The following is a 15,168-nucleotide window of genomic DNA, read 5'->3' on the forward strand; positions in this document are numbered from 1 at the left end:
GAATTAATCTTTTCTGTTTCTTATAGCAGTTTTGTATTGTTTGTAGTGTGATCAGTTTGCGTAAGTAGTAGACGTGTTAGGGAAGTAACACTTAACATTGTAATTATATTTTGCTAAAATGAACAAAATGACTCGAAAAAAGATTCGTTCATTTTGTTTCGCAAAACCTGTCGGCGAGTGAAAAAGCGGGCTAAAATCGTGCAGTGTGAACTCAGCATAAGTCTTCGGGTTGGAGTCGTTCGTTCATCACGTGACAGCCCCATAAGCTTTACCTATGCAGTCTGAGCCGGAAAGAGAATTGATTAGTTCATCTCACGAGTCTTTCGAATCGTTCGTTCTTTTGTCACGTGACGTGACAGCATTGGAGAGAGAAATTAGTTCATTTAAAAGCTTCCTTATAAATGGGTGCATAGTTATTATTATTATTATTATTATCATTATTATTTACTTCTACAGTTATGTGATGCGTTTCTGGTCTCAAATTGTAGCTTTTTACTTCTTACAGTTTATAAATGTGTGAATTTCTGTCATTATGGTTGAACGAATCGTTCAAGAACGACCCATCACTACTATATGGGGAATAAGGAAGGATTCAGACGATTCCTGTTTCAGTTGAAATTACGTCACCACATAGCACAACGCTGCATGTTTCAAGGCACTTCAGTGGACCTTTAAGGTTATCTATAAGCTGGGTGTTCGACTCGGGAGTGCAAGTCTGGAAATTCTGCAACTTGAAACAGCAGCGTACTTGATAACGTCACTCAGCTTGCCTTGGCTACTCCGGTTATCCTCAGGGCTGTCCTTAAGGGGTTGCAACTGGAATGCACACAAAGTCGTTATTATGAGTGGGAAGCTCGAAATTACCTTAAAGGCCCGAGTTTCCGAGTTGGGGGTGTGTCAGTGAGAAAACATGTTGGATGCAATGGATGCAGCCAAAGTCTAGAGATATGCAGTGTCTGTATTGGCGGTAAATTTCTTGAAATGAAAAAAATAAATAATATATATATATATATATATATATATATATGTGTGTGTGTGTGTGACCCTGAACCACAAAACCACAAGTTTCACATGTTTCCAGGGTCACATATTATTGTATAATTACCAATATATAATGATTACCAATATATAATCTCCTTCATAAATTGAATAAAAACAGAAAAAAGCAAGAACACAATGATACACATTCTTTATTTATCATTTTGTAGATGTAGAGTTAAAAAAAATCATTGAATTTTATGTAGAAAAGTTAAATCGCCATCTTGTACCAACCAAAGTAACTTGAACGCACCTGACGTCGTAATTACGTCTTGTCAACTCGTAAATACGAGCTTCCCAGGAGGACTTGAATGCACCATAATTATATCTCATGTTTAACCACTACAGAGACATCGCCAGCGACAAACGTCAGAATGACTAGCCAAGATAAGGCTGCTCTCTGTGGGAAACACTGACAAGCCTGTGGGCAGTATATAATGAGGTGAGAGCGACAATTGCCGCAGAATCTTCTTCTTCACACTGCCATCGTCAAAGACAGACCAGAAGATACTACAACTTTTTCACGGCATCCGATGGCCACCTTCTGTCGACTTTGCACGGGCCCTGTCGACCCACCGGACCCGCACGAGCACTGCATTGCCTGCCTGGGCCTGGCCCACGCTGAGGCTGCATTCTCTGAGTCCAACTGCGTGCACTGTGCTGACTTGCCGGCACAAATTTTGAGGACTTGGACTCGCTCGTGGCCTTATGGGGATGAGGCCCACTGCTGCCAGCAAGCTGCTGGTGGGCCCTCCCCTCCTTTCTGTAGTCCTTTCCGCTGACGAGAGCCTTCACCCCCCTCCTGCCGTCGCAGACATCATTTCCTTTGGCACCTGAAGAAAACGAAGACTCCATGTCTATCTCTGCATCACAAAAGGACTGGACAGAGTCAGAGTGGGATCGTCCTGACACTGAGGGACCTCCAGGAGGAGCTCGTCAGGGTCCTCGCGAAAGCTGTTAAGGAGCTTGACATCAACTGGGATGCTCCAGGGGAAAATGCCAGGACAAAATGCCGTGAAAGACCTGTACACGGCGACAGACTTTGCGCTGATGGCGACAAAGAGCTCTGCTCAAGCCATTGGTCGAACCATGGGGTTCATGGTTATCCTTCACAGGCACCTATGGCTGACCCTAGCTGACCTGAAGGACTCCGGACATCATTTCCTTTGGCCCTGAGGAATATGAAGACTCCATGTCCATCTCGGCATCACAAAAGGACTGGGCAGAGTCAGAGCGGGATCGCCCTGACACTGAGGGCCCCCCAGACCTCCAGGAGAATTGTAGACTGACTGCCCACCTCACTTACAAGGCTTACACCTCCGCTGGCGAAGCGGCATCTGTGCTGCACGAGATGGCAGTGCTGCAGGTTTTTCAAGCCAAGCTCCTGCAGTCCCTGGACAGCTGCGACATGGACGCGAATGCCGTGAAAGACCTGCACGCAGCGACAGACTTTGTGCTGATGGTGAGAAAACGCTCTGCTCAAGCCATTGTTTGATCCATGGGGTTCATGGTGGTCCTTCACAGGCACCTATGGCTGACCATAGCTGACCCCCCAGTGCTGCATCCGGCATTATGTTCCCCTTGTTCCTGCAGGCGACAAATGCAACATTCATGTTTCTATTTGTTCAATAAAAACACAAACACCCTCACAAAACACCCTCACTGACTGTTCCCACCTCATCCTATCGACACAGCGTTACTCGCCCTGCCTCAGAGCAGTGCAGAGCCACTGGCCTCCCAGTGTTATCCTCCATGAGCCGTTTCCCCACCAGCATGTTTAGCCTTGCCGGAGGCAAGGTGCCAGTCTACAAACATCGCTGCCAGTGATAGCAACCTAAGTCAGTTCCTAGATGCGTGAAGAGCTATTCCAGGCATTTCTCGCTGGCTGCTAGACATAATAGAACACAGGTATTCTCTCCAGTTCAGAAGCAGAACACCCCATTTCAAAGGCATGGTTCCGTCACTGACATTGCGTCAAAATGCCACTGTTTTGAGACAGGAGGTCTCAAAGACAGGAGCACAGCCTGCTCACAAAAGGAGTGATAGAGCGAGTCCTTCCGTCTGAGCATATAACATATCTGGGTGTGTGTTTCGACTTGGTGGAGATGCGAGCCCTCCTCTCTCAAGAGCGCACAGCGATCATTTCATCAGCTCTGCGCCGCTTCAGACCAGGCCGGTCTGTTTCCTTGAGGGAATTTCAGAGGCTTCTGGGACTTATGGCTTCGGACCCATCAGTTTGCCACCTGGGTCTTCTGCACATGCGGCCGCTGCAGCTGACAACTCGAGTCCCGTGGAGAGTATGGACCTCGGGACGTATGCACATCGTGGTCACACACAGCTGTGTCAGTGCTCTGAGACCATGGTGCGACCCAGAAATGTTCAGCGGGGGGGTTCTCCTGGGACTAGTGACAGCACGCACTGTAGTTACGTCAGATGCGTCAACCTCGGGTTGCGGAGCAGTGTGTGAGGGCGTACCGACTTCAGGTCTGTGGTTAGAGTCACATAGCAGGTGGCACATAAACCACTTGGAACTGAAAGCGGTGTCCTTAGCCCTAGTGGCTTTTCTGCCGCAGCAACAATATGTCTGTGGTTTCGTACATAATTCGCCAAGGCGGCGTGCGCTCCAGAGCCCTTTTCAAGCAGGCTGCGAGCGTCCTATTATGGGCGGATAGTCATCTACTCATCATCAGAGCAGTGAATATCCCCAGGCTCCTAAACTGCAAAGCGGACATGCATGACATGCCAGTTTGGTTCGGATGATTTGGGACCGCTTCGGCAGGGGCGTGTCTACGTGGTGGCCAGGGGTGGCACTGGCCCCCCCTGAAAGTTGGCTGGCCACCCCAGGTGCCCCCCCTACCAGATGTCTTGCGATAGGCTTGTTTTTAGTAAATTTCTAACTGCATCTGACAGTGGCGGATCCTGGCATGTGTAGGCAGCTGCCTAGGGCCGCTTTCTTCTCTTCTTTATACTTAATTTTAGGCGGTTTCTATAGTGTGATCTTAATGACAATGTCGAGAGCGCATAATGTTACGCGATCCATGTGCGCGAGGACGAATCTCTCCACTCCCAAGCGGATTTCCTTCACTCACACAAAACTGGACGTGTGCTTTTAAATATTGTTCTTTTATGAACATATTGTTCTCTGTCACTCTTTGTTTAGTGAGTGTACACGATGTATTATAACATACATCGTTCCGTAAACACAACCACAGTTTGTTACCGCTTTTAGCTGTTGACACTGTGCAGGCCTATGCACATTTTATATGTGTTTTTGTTATGTTGCACGGCGCTACCATACTTAATGTTGTTGTGTATGCCCTGTATTCAGTGCAGACGCTCATTTCTTCAGGTTAGGTATGCTAATACGGTATACCTGAGTTAAGACGTAGGACACTTGTCAGTATTTGCATGTGATTTGCATAATTAGCGACAATTGGCCAGTTTATTTTATTAGCGTTATCCTATAAGGTTTCAGGAATTTCGGAGACGGGAAGGAGTTCCCACAGCAAATGCTTCGCAATGTCTCATTCCCGCTTCTCAGGGAACCGAGGATATGACAGTAACTGGAGACGTTATAAACAATTACATTCTCGCCTGAAAAACTCTTAAAACTACATTTCATGACATAATTACAGTAGTACTTTTAAAATTATGTGAGGTTTCTCCTCTGCCATCTACACTTGCTGGTTGGTGCGAAATGCATTCTGGGATATCTGGCTGCCTCAAGTTCACACAAATCACCTCTTGATGCATCCTCGATAAAAGGGGTGGAGCAAGAACACATCCGGGGATTTAAACTGTACTTGGCTAGATGTGAACTTTGAAGTCAACTCTACTTGGGCAACGACTCACAAGTCCACAAGAACACAAGTACAGACAAGAACGCATATTGAGAAATGGCTCTTATTTAGAAGATATAAGCATTCAAAACTTACAGTCTCTCACTTTTGCCAATATGGATCAATGATTTCGATGACATAACCCTGCACTTCAGCTTCTCATCAAATTTTCTGTCCAATTAAATGCTCTCTAGAACAGGGGTACGCAATGTCGATCCTGGAGTGCCAATGTCCTGCAGAGTTTAGCTCTAACCCTTAAAAAAACCTCACCTGCCTGTAGCCCTAGTAATTCTAAAGACCTTGCTTAGCTTGTTCAGGTGTGTTTGATTAGGGTTGGAGCTAAACTCTACAGCAGTGGTTCTCAAACCTTTCCATGAAGTACCCCCAGCACTGCACATTTTGTATGTCTCCCTATATCTGACACACCCACTTCAGGTCTTGCAGTCTCCACTAATGAGCTGATGAGTTGAATCAGGTGTGATAGATGAGGGAGACATACAAAATGTGCAGGGCTGGGGGTACTCCAGGACAGGTTTGAGAACCACTGCTCTACAGGACAGCGGCACTCCAGGACCGATGTTGCCTACCCCTGCTATAGAATATGAAGCGTTCCACCCCCTACACTATAAATAGACCCTGAAGCTGCGTCTGAAATTGGTTACTTGTTCACAGAGTTAGTATTTTCTGTATGGTGAATGGCACACAGTGCACTATATAGGGGATAGGAAACAATTCAGACAGTGTAAATATGCTTTCCCTTGGTGCAAAAGAAGTCTGGTTTTGCGTTGTGTCACGCGAACCACCACAGTGCGCACACAGTCTGCTCCGGTCCAGAGACACGATAGCACGGAGTGGATCATATGCGTTAACCAGCACCAGTGGTGCAAAAACGGGGTATGCAGTATACAGTATGCAGTGCATAGGGGCGCCGCACATAGGGAGGCGCCATTTTGCCAAAATCATTCTGTGAAAATCTTCTTTAATAAAACCTCATAATAAATAATCAAAAGTGTAGTTGTTAAATTAATGTAACGAAACATTTTAATTTAACGGTTTTTAGCATTTTTGATGAGTTCAAAACTGTATTTACTATAAACTGTGTGCATTATTAACCACTCTTTCGACGCAGTTTGTAGGTATTCAGGTAGCCTACAGAAACCGAATATTCTAATGTAAAGTAGCATTATTCTTCACTGTATAAATTAAATATAGATTAGTTATTGTTAAAACTACAAAGTAATTCAGTCAAGAGCAGTGGGTGATATTCTCTCTTTGTTTCTGTATTTTCTTGGATTAACATCCAACTACAGCAACTAAATTAGGCGTGTTCACTTTAAGAGACAATGCATCCATAATGATACAACACACCCGATTTCTTTCTCAACTGTTTATGTTCACTTAAGACATAACCGACACTCACCAAGACGGGTATTTCGACATAATTTGGTATGTATTTTTTGTCCGTTCAAGCGCAAGAAGAGGCAAAACTCAATTCAGTGTTCAAGTGCTTGCGTCTCTCTGTGTGCGCGATGTGCTCAGAGAACACAGCGCATGGGTGCTGGAAAAACCCTTGTCAGACCAACAAAATTACCCCAAATGTTGCCCCAACTAGTCAAACACAGTTGTCTGAACAAAGAATTTCATATTGTTGAAATGTTAAGGCTTTGTGAGTTCCCAGCATGCATTGCAGCATGAATAAATTATGCAGTTACTGTTATAGGATTATTGTTTTGCTGTTTGCTGACTTCATTTAAATCTTTTTGTTGTAGTTTTATCATTATTGTTAGTTATTTGTTGTACTGTGATGTAAAGAGCTCAGCTTTTTAACATTTGTTGGTTGTCACCATTCTTGAGGTTAGTGTGTCTAGTTTTAAAGCCTAGAGTATGTTCAAACCCTGACGTCCGTTTCTTGGATATTTTAATCTTGTAAATTGTTTTACAAGCAAAGACAATGTTGTCTACTTAAACTAAATTGCCCCTTAACATTTGTTATTCGTAAACGAACATAAATTTGATAATGTGGTAACTATTTACACATTTTTTATTCATCCAGGCAACAGAAAAAAATTAATTACCCCAACGACAGTAATTGTTTTTTCAGTTGTTGTGACGAGAATTTTTCTATTAGCAAAATAAGAAAAACAGCATTGCATGAACAAACAAATTTACATTGACTAAACAAAGTATCTTTACTGAGCAGAACTGAAAAACTATTGTTGAGAGAACTCAAATGTCTTACTGCATCAAGTTGCCTTATTATTTTACGTTTTCTTAACTATTTATTTTTTACAGTGTAGGCTAAGTAACACTTAATGATATAAAATAATAAGCCAAAGTCTCTTTAAATGCAACACACACACACACACACACATGTCTGGTCAGCTATCCTTGTGGGGACATCCCATAGGCGTAATGGTTTTTCTACTGTACAGACCGTATTTTCTATTGCCCTACACCAACCCTACCCCTAAACCTACCCCTCACAGGAAACTTTGTGCATTTTTAGATTTTCAAAAAACTTCATTCTGTGTGATTTATTAGCTTGTTTACCCGTGGGGACCTCAATTTAGGTCCCCACCGTGACACGAGTCCCCACGAGTCTGTGTGTATTCAGGTTTAAGTCCCCACCAGAATAGAAAAACAGGTACACACACACACACACACACACACACAAACAACCACACACACACAAAGTCTTGTTGCCACTGTTGTGGCTCAGCCTCTCTCATCAAACTAATTATGGAAAATCAGTCCACTGCTGGTTTTATGGTGTTTTGGGACTTGACTGGTAAATCTGATTTATTGCACACTTAAGCTTAATTGATTGCCTTCATGGAGTTAAATGAATAATGAGGAGCTAATAAGCATTGTCTTTGTTTCAAGAACCTGGAAGTGAACAGGGAAAAGAGGATAATGACCAACGGGCAGAGAGAGAGAGAGAGTGTGAGAGAGAAAGAGAGAACTTATGGTGTCATTATATCTGTTCTGCATGTTTGTTCTGTTGCCAGATGCATGTAAGGTTTTTTTTTTAATGCTAATAATTCTGTATGAATAAAACACCTGAAAATATTTACATTGGGGTCCTAAAGTCTCCACATCTAAAAAAAAAAAAAAAAATATATATATAGCTAATCAATATTCAATTTCAAATGAAGACATTGGCCATAATAACTACTTTGAATCGAAGAAATTTCGATTGTGTCACAAACTGCTACTGTGCTGGAGCGAGGGGCAACGAAAACACAGAGACGCAGGAGAATTCTCAATAACACAGTCTACACGGGGTACACAGGGCGACAGGAACACACGTAGAATGGATGAACATTCATGGACCTGAAGACATTCAATACCAGACAGCGAAACACAGGCAAACACAGGGCTTAAGTACTCAACTAAACGAAGGGGTGACGAGACACACCTGTACTCAATGAAACACAATAGGAACAGGAACAGGAAGGAAACCAAATATGGGCATGTAACACACAAGGGAAAACTAGGTCATGGGGAGCAAAACAAAACACAACACAGACAGTCCATCTTCCTGACACCTTGTCAAGTCAAGTCAAGTCAAGTCACCTTTATTTATATAGCGCTTTTAACAATACAGATTGTGTCAAAGCAACTGAACAGCATTAATTAGGAAAATAGTGTGTCAATAATGCAAAATGACAATAGTAAACACAAATTTTTCAGTTAAAGGCAGTTCATCATTGAATTCAGCGATGTCATCATCCAGCTCAGTTCAGTCTAAATAGTATCTTTGCAATCATTTGCAATCAAATCAACGATATCGCTGGAAATGAAGTGTACCCAACTAAGCAAGCCAGAGGCGACAGCGGCAAGGAACCAAAACTCCATCGGTGACAGAATGGAGAAAAAAACTTGGGAGAAACCAGGCTCAGTCGGGGGCCAGTTCTCCTCTGACCAGACAAACCAGCAGTTCAATTTCAGGCTGCAGCAAAGTCACATTGTGCAGAAGACTCATCTGGTTCCTGTGGTCTTGTCCCGGTGGCCGTCTAGGAGACACAAGGATTATAATTTACAGTTTTAGCTATATGAAGTTTGCACAAGACTAAATAATGATCTGAGATATCATCGCTTGGCTGCATAATTTCAACACCATCAACATCAATTCCATGTGACAGTATTAAATCTAAACCTTGTTCACAAGATGCTTTTTGGATCATCGGATTTTGCGCAAAAAAGCACAAAGGTGCAAACCAAATGATAAGAAATTCAATTATTTTCAACAATATAATTAATAATGGAAAACAGAAGCATTTAGGAGTGTAACAATATTCAAACGGAACCGAAAAAACGCGATACACCACCCCACGATACGTATCGCTGTAATCTATGCGTACCGCGGTCCTGGTCAGACCAATAATTCTATTGGATTCATTTTCTCAGGTTGAGTCCAATGCCTAGCAGATGCATGAACCAACAGATTTACAGGGGATATATTTGTGTTGACAGGATTTGGCTGAATGAAGTTATCAGAGCAATATTCTATAGATCACCGGTTCTGACTAGTTCGATCACTAATTTGCCATTGGATTTTGCTAAAAACCAGAAAGTGTTTTAAAAAATCCTTTGAGATTTAAGCTACATTTAGTACAACATTTGGCCACTGGCTCCAGCATGAGCACCAACACCATCTCAAACTGGTTCTTGGCCGTTAACCATTCTCAAACCATTCCGCAAGTTTCTACCAGGCAATTGTGCAGCTTCCATTGGACAACTGAACAATGCTGATCAACCAATAGGCTCCCAGACGGCTCTGACCAAGCTCCAGCCAAGCACCAGCTCTAGCTTGAGAACCAACACAATCCTAACGAAAAAGTGATATGGCTGCTAGGTGGCTGCCTCCTGGTCCAAATGGAAGCACCTTCCAGTCAACAGGATTTTTCATCTGCCAGAAAAATTGCAATTTGACCATTTAAGATATGCCCCTAGTTTTAATACTCAGGGTTAGAGGTTTGTTCAAACCCATAACCTTAACTGTGAGCAATAGTAATAGTGATGCTTGCTTTAGCAAGCACAAGATTACTTCAAATGTGGATTGTCTTACAGTAGGACTGAGCATAGATGTTCTACTTGTAATATAACATTTGATACCTCTTAACTTTTGGATAGATTTCATTTCAGTCATAGGGGGATTGCTGGTCCACTACAGTCCCTCAAGCCCAAAATGAGTGTTGAGTTTTGATTTGATTTGCTTTTTAACAGTATGAATAATGTCCTTTAATATGCAAGGAGCTAAAGCTATAGACTCACACTATGAACCTCACACTATGAACTCTATTTGCCAAAAGAGCACAGATGAATTCCACCTCTGTTATAAATGTTAGAGGAATTTATCCCCTCAGGCGAGGGGTGATATTCAGGAGTACACAGCTGTAATAGGGGTTGCAAATGGGTTAATTTAGTTTTTGGGAAGCAGAGAAACAGAGGTCTTTTGCCACAGGCAGACACAGCGCAGGGGGGGAAAAGAGATAGAAAAGGGAGAGTGTGGGAGCAAGAGATTGGAAGTGTTACTGTCTGTGGTACAACCCCTCTTTCTCTCTATTTCTCTCTCTCTCTCTCTCTCTCTCTCTCTCTCTCGCTCTCTCTTTTGACAGGGTGTCGTTGTGATTAATGCAGCTTTCTTTTGTATGACCTGAAGGTCAAAGGAACAGAGGAAGTGAGGGGTGACACTGAGGGGGGTAAAGCAGTGCATAATTCACTCCTGCAGCAAACGCCTCTCTGCTGCTCTAATCTGAAATGTAATCAAACTAGCTTTAATACAACTGGCTTGGAAGACCCAAGAATGGTGGAGGGGTACTGATGGTAGAGAGTAAGCATGAATATAACCGGTTAAGAAGTGATGAAAACAAATTTATTTTGCAGGAAAATGTTTAATAGAAGCCCACTGCAGTCATTTGAATTCTGACACAATTAGACAACATTTGAATAAAATAATAATAATAATAATAATAAAATATTTATTTGTAATAACCAGAGGCGGACAATACTCTGCTGTAAAAGTACTTTTCAGGTGTCTGTACTTTATCAGAGTGTTTTTCTTTAGAAAACTTTACTTCACAATAACTGATGTAGTGCTGGATGCTGCACACACTCAGCATTGTCAAGGTAACATTTGGTCAGTCAGTCCCTTTGCCAAAGGGGGTTCCAAATGCTTACATGAGACAGTAATGCCCTGTATCCTTCAAATAACTCACTTAGAGTGCTCTGCCATTCAAAGGTAGTAGATCACTGTTTCTCAACCCTGGTCCTGGGCGCCCCCCCAGCACTGCACATTTTGTGTGTCTCCCTAATCAAACACACCTGATTCAACTCATTAGCTCATTAAAAGAAACTTCAGGACCTGAAATGGGGGTGTCAGATAAGGGAGACATACAAAATGTGCAGTGTTGGGGGGCACCCAGGACCAGGGTTGAGAAACACTGTAGTAGATGCTCATTTCCATTTGGAATCACCCTTAATTAAATTTTTTTTGCATCTCTTCTGCGGAGGGCTCAGGACCATAAAATCCATGTATTCAGTCTGAATCCAATAATATGATGTCCTACATGCCTGCTTGTCAACCTATGTATTTGCATACTTCTTTGCACCCAATAGCGAGAGTGTAGCTACTGTAGTACAGTGTAGTCAGAGGATGTTTTGCCCATGAATTAGTCAGTGTGGAAAAAAAAAATTCAGAGTTACAGAAGTGCAAGCCAAAATTCGAACAATTGCCAAAATACACAGAGACAGATAACGGGGTAAAACAAGGGTAAACATTGGCAATGGTTTTACAAGATGGAAGATTTTGATGGATGTTTGAGTTTCACTTGATATGACAAACTTTCAGAGTTTATTCTAGACAGGTAAGTTAAACTTCAAGTAAAAAGTATACCTAGTATGTTGAACCTTTTATTGAGCTTAGGATGTTTTTACCTGTTGAGACGTGCCTTCACTTTTATAGAACTATAAAAACTGTGTTTGTGATGTTTGAGTTTGGGGAGGCGTGATGCGTCAAAGGGGCATTGTTTGAAAACATGCTTTATTTTTGTAGTTCCACTATATGACTAGTGGTTTAGTAGTTACTACCACCAGTAAAATGTGTAAAGGTTAGGTTTAAGGTGTATTATAGTAAGCACATAGTACCTATATATATAAAACAGGACTAAAATAAAGTTAATGTTATTCCAAATCATTTTTTGCCATTGTTTTCTAAATGTACTTTGCTCTATAATCTATACATTTTTTCTTTGTGCTGGCATCATGCATGGTCTGTTGGATAATACTTCTCAATAGCGAAATAGTGTACCTATTTAGCCATTATTTTAGCAAACTCTTATTTGGTCTGGCTGCATTCTGCTATGTACTGTAACACCCTGTTACATATTATCCACTGATGGTGAATCAAAGTTGACAACCCATGTGCAGTTTATTGACAAACGGTAAACCAGATACAAAACAAAGTAACCAAGACAACAAACCAATGATAAGACAGAACTGAGAACCACCTGACAAGACAACAATCCAATGAAAACATAATGCATGAAGGAAGCACATGACAAGATCACATGAAGAGCAAAGGGAATCACATGGCACAAAGCAGGAAACATGATATGACACATTTCTAAATAAAAGACATGGAAACATGAACAAATCCTAAAATAGACGTGGCACACCCAGTTCCCACCCAATTTTAATATCTGTGATTCAGTCAATTCCCAATAAATAGTCCTGTCCTACATTTTTTCTTGTGGAAAAACATGTTTCACTCAAAGTAAACGTCAAATTACAAGTGCAATGGGTTGCAAAAGCTATTCATGTTGACTTTAAATTATATGACCAAGTGAACATTTCTTTTCAGTTTTTTTTTCTTCACTTAGCTTTCAAGCTAACTAGTTTATCTAGAATACATTTCAATAATGTGCTCATTTTTTGAACAGGCATTTACAAACTGGTACATTTTGGGGTTCTAGGGTGATTCTGTTTTTGGACAGAATCTTATGCAGTGGCCAACTGACAAAAAAACAAAAACAAACAAATAAAAAATTTAAAACCAACAAACAAAAAAAGAGAAATTAAAAACTCCTAGCCACTGCACACATCTATACATGAATTCACAAAAGTGTAGATACGTTCACAGGCACGTACACAAAGATCCTCTGTTTTACTCTTGCGTAACCTTGGTTTTATCAAGATACATTTCTGGATCAAAATTGTTGTTGGTTCTGTAACAACAAACTTATCAACCTGTCAGAATCTAGGGTTAGGACTAAGATTCAGGACATGAAAAATGGTCCAGGACCAATAAAGGATACTGATCTAGGAACCAATTGTACTTGACTAAATCTTGTGCAATTTACAGTGTTACTGCTGTGATAAGATATGACAAAATAGCTTATGTATTCACTAACAGCCACTTCAGAGCAGACACTTGAGTTCCAAGCATCCTTAAGTATTCAATTACTTTTCATGCGCAAGTAAACTGAACCATTATAGAACTTCAGCATAGGCTTTGAGATTCATAGCATGGTGTGATGATTAGATGGGTAGGCTCTGACTGAATATCTAATGCCTTCACACAGTGTTTCTGAGTGATTACTTTATGTTGATATGAGTCACATCTTTCTGAGTCAGACTTAAACAGCTCAAGACTCCCAACTAAGAACTAAGTGAGTCTTTCCCTTTGAGTCTGCAGTATGTGGTGCCATCCATTACTCTTACTCCTGTGTCTGTGTTACTAATGCTTTCTCTCTCTGCTTTCTTCTTCCTGGCTCCTTATTTTCAGTCTGAGCACACACACACACACACACAGACGCACACACACACGCACGCACGCACACACACACACACACACACACATACATGCCCATTACCTTACACCAGAGGAGAGAGAGGGAGAGAAAGGGCAGGAGAGAGGATGACAAATTGATGCATACTGCAGGACTGAGCTTCAGAGCAGCTATTAGGGTTCTTTTACAAAAAAGCTTGAGAGACAGGCAAAAAGACAAGGAAAGGCAAGCCTCTTTTCCTTTGTTCTTGCAGCTCTATACCCTCCACTTCTCCCCAGCTATCCCACGTAAGACTAAACCTGGGGTATGCTCACACAATTTGCAGACATCTTCCTCTGTCACATTTTGAACAGTCAGACACATCAGAAGCGCTCATGGGAGAGGATTTGCCTTCAGGGGAAACATGTTCCACAGTCTCTACTAATGACCATATTAAAAGACACAGAATCTAATCTGACCACTGTCAGTAACACAACTAGTGTCCTAACGAGCACAGTAAACACATATAGGAGTTATAAAAAACATTTGTGAGTTTTCCCCAATGTAATTCAACTTTCTTAATTCTATTTGTGTTATTCCATGTGGAACAAAATAAATTGGAGCTCTATTAATTAATGACGTGTTGTTGCACCAGCCCATAAATACACAGTCTATATGATGCTATATTGATAACAAAGTGATCTTACATAACAGTGAAGAGAAAATGAAAGACAGAAAGAGAGGCATGATAATGCCTATTTTTCTAATAATTACAGTATTAGAAAAGTTTGGATGTTGAAATGTTGAAAATAATATCACATTTACTATAAAACAATTCAAAATACAGATTAATTGGTTGCACTTTATTTTACAATATGTGCACTTACCTGTACTTACAGTGTATTTACCTAAGAAAGTACTGATAATATAAGGTATTTACATAGATTAGGGTTAGGTTAAGGGGTAGGTTCAGAGTTAGTACATAGTTATTACACAGTTATTGTAGTTACTATAACAAGTACATAGTATATACTGTACATGTGGAACAGGATGCTACCGATTCATTTTTGTATTTGTTTACTTTTTTATTTTTGCAGCGCAGACAGGAGAATGGGAGATAGAAAAAAGAAAGCAAGAACCACCATCATATTGGTAAGGTCTTTTACCTTTCAGAATAGAAGGAAGGAACTGAAATCAAGTGGTATAAATTTACAGACACCTAAGGTGGCCTTGACTATCATCTACCAATCCCCAAATGCATTTATCTGTGCTTATATCTCCACACATATATATAGGTTATAGTATTCTGATAACCAATTCTGAAACACAATTATAGTGAGTTATGAATGTGAAACACAGTGTGTGCAGAAAGTGGGGGAAGGGGGAGCGATAAGCTCATCGGTATATCTATGGTCTTGCAGTCTTGTGTTGCTGCCTCTTGGAGGGGGCAAATGGAGCGGGCAGAGCAAATTTCACGCCTATGCCACCATTTTTTCAAGCTACACTCGTTCGCTAACTCC

This window comes from Sinocyclocheilus rhinocerous, unplaced genomic scaffold (assembly GCF_001515625.1).
Source record: "Sinocyclocheilus rhinocerous isolate Xijiao unplaced genomic scaffold, SAMN03320098_v1.1 scaffold1715, whole genome shotgun sequence".
NCBI lineage: Eukaryota > Metazoa > Chordata > Actinopteri > Cypriniformes > Cyprinidae > Sinocyclocheilus > Sinocyclocheilus rhinocerous.